Source organism: Arachis stenosperma, chromosome 10 (assembly GCF_014773155.1).
Source record: "Arachis stenosperma cultivar V10309 chromosome 10, arast.V10309.gnm1.PFL2, whole genome shotgun sequence".
NCBI classification, from domain to species: domain Eukaryota; kingdom Viridiplantae; phylum Streptophyta; class Magnoliopsida; order Fabales; family Fabaceae; genus Arachis; species Arachis stenosperma.
The window spans coordinates 73,438,525-73,441,272 of record NC_080386.1 but is presented as its reverse complement, the minus strand read 5'-3'; the positions used below and the strand labels follow the sequence as shown (position 1 = coordinate 73,441,272).

The 2,748-nt window shown below is 39.4% G+C and overlaps 1 non-coding gene across 1 annotated transcript; it reads right to left on the bottom strand.

Moving 5' to 3' along the window:
- Positions 1 to 969: 969 nt before the first annotated feature.
- Positions 970 to 1,073, bottom strand: LOC130959751 (small nucleolar RNA R71). Its single transcript, XR_009078818.1, has one exon. It is a non-coding gene; the product is annotated as a small nucleolar RNA R71 (small nucleolar RNA).
- Between the last annotated feature and the right edge of the window lie 1,675 nt (positions 1,074 to 2,748).

The following is a 2,748-nucleotide window of genomic DNA, read 5'->3' as shown; positions in this document are numbered from 1 at the left end:
AAAATTGTTTTCAAATCATATCTTTTAAAATTGTTTTCAAATCAAATCTTTTCAATCATATCTTCTTAACCACATCTTTTTCAAAATAAGTCTTCAATCAAATCTTTTTAATTTCTAATTTCAAAATCTTTTTCAAAAATCACTTGATTTCTTTCTCACTTTTATTTTCGAAGATCAATTAAGTGTTTTTCAAAATGTTTTCAAAATCTTTTTAATTTAATTTTCGAAAATTACCTTCCCCTCTTCCCACATCCTTCTATTTATGGAGTACTACTCCTTCTTAATGCACAATTCGAACTTCATCCAATTAAAGTTCGAATTCTTCCCCTTCTTCTTTCTTCTATTTTTCTTTTCCTCTGACACCTCAAGGAATCTCTATACTGTGACATAGAGGATTCCATATCTTCTTGTTCTCTTCTCTTTCATATGAGCAGGAGCAGAGACAAAGGCATTCTTGTTGAAGCTGACCCTGAACCTGAAAGGACCTTGAAGAAAAAGCTAAGAGAAGCCAAAGCACAACTCTCTTTAGAGGACCTGACCGAATTCTTCAAAGAAGAAGAACTCATGGCAGCCGAAAATAACAACAATGCCAACAATGCAAGGAAGGTGCTGGGTGACTTTACTGCACCTACTCCTGACTTCTATGGGAGAAGCATCTCTATCCCTGCCATTGGAGCAAACAACTTTGAGCTTAAGCCTCAGTTGGTTTCTCTACTGCAACAGAATTGCAAGTTCCATGGACTTCCAATGGAAGATCCACATCAGTTTTTAGCTGAGTTCTTGCAAATCTGTGACACAATCAAGACTAATGGGGTTGACCCTGAGGTCTACAGACTGATGCTATTCCCTTTTGCTGTAAGAGACAGAGCTAGAATATGGTTGGACTCTCAACCTAAGGATAGCCTGGACTCTTGGGAAAAGCTAGTCAATGCCTTCTTGGCAAAGTTCTTTCCACCTCAAAAATGGAGTAAGCTTAGAGTGGAAGTCCAAACCTTTAGACAGAAGGATGGAGAATCCCTCTATGAAGCTTGGGAAAGATACAAACAATTAATTAGAAAATGTCCATCTGACATGCTTTCTGAATGGAGCATCATAGGTATTTTCTATGATGGTCTCTCTGAACTATCTAAGATGTCTTTGGATAGCTCTGCTGGAGGATCTCTTCATCTGAAGAAGACGCCTACAGAAGCTCAAGAGCTAATTGAAATGGTTGCAAATAACCAATTCATGTACACTTCTGAAAGGAATCCTGTGAACAATGGGACAAGTCAGAAGAAAGGAGTTCTTGAGATTGATACTCTGAATGCCATACTGGCTCAGAACAAGATATTGACTCAACAAGTCAATTTGATTTCTCAAAGTCTGTCTGGAATGCAAAATGCACCTGGCAGTACTAAGGATGCTTCATCTGAGGAAGAAGCTTATGATCCTGAGAACCCTTCAATGGAAGAGGTGAACTACCTAGGAGAACCCTATGGAAACACCTATAATTCTTCATGGAGAAATCACCCAAATTTCTCATGGAAAAATCAAGAGAAACCTCAACAAGGTTTCAATAACAATAATGGTGGAAGAAACAGGTTTAGCAATGGCAAGCCTTTTCCATCATCTTCTCAGCAACAGACAGAGAATTCTAAGCAGAACCAATCTGACTTAGCAACCATGGTCTCTGATCTAATCAAAACCACTCAAAGTTTCATGACTGAAACAAGGTCTTCCATTAGGAATTTGGAAGCACAAGTGGGACAGCTGAGCAAGAAAGTTACTGAACTCCCTCCAAGTACTCTTCCAAGCAATACAGAAGAAAATCCAAAAGGAGAGTGCAAAGCCATAACCATGGCCGAATTTGGAGAGGAAGGAGATGAAGTGGACGCCACTGAGGAAGACCTCAATGGGCGTACACTGACCTCCACTGAGTTCCCCAATGAGGAACCATGGGAATCTGAGGCTCAAAATGAGACCATAGAGATTCCATTGGACTTACTTCTGCCTTTCATGAGCTCTGATGAGTATTCCTCCTCTGAAGAGGATGAGTATGTCACTGAAGAACAAGTTGCTAAATACCTTGGAGCAATCATGAAGTTGAATGACAAGTTATTTGGAAATGAGACTTGGGAGACTGAACCTCTTTTGCTCACCAAAGAACTGGATGACTTGTCTAGGCAGAAACTTGTAACACCCTACCATACAGAGTCTTATGCTTAAGTCATAATTCATAGATGGCAAGGTATTACGACCTCTAAAGTAAAAATTTAGTACGTATAGTAGTATGAATGATTGAATATAACTAGGAGCCTTTGTAGAAAAAGGGGTAAACAAAAACCGCAACTCAAAAGCGCATCACTCCGATCGATAACGTAACGAACAAGGATAAACCAACGCGAGATTATATATATACAAAGGAGTGTCAAAAACAGGAATATCAAGACTCAAGATCCGGCTGCGAAGATAACCGGTCCGAGCATAGCAATATATACATATGATAAAATAAAGAAAAACCCCAAAGGAAACCCAAAGGGACACAAATACATAAAACCTATTCTCCAAAATCTCCCATAAGAGGAGTCATCACAGTTTGTATTATTTAATGGAGATAAAAGTATCTAAGCAAAACGTATAAACCAAAACATAGCCCCGAGAACAAAGGACCTTCGCAATAATAGAAGTCTCCAGCATGCCTCAGCGGGAAACCTCACGTCCTGCATCTGAAAACCACAAAATCCGCATGGGTGAGAACCAGAGGTCCCC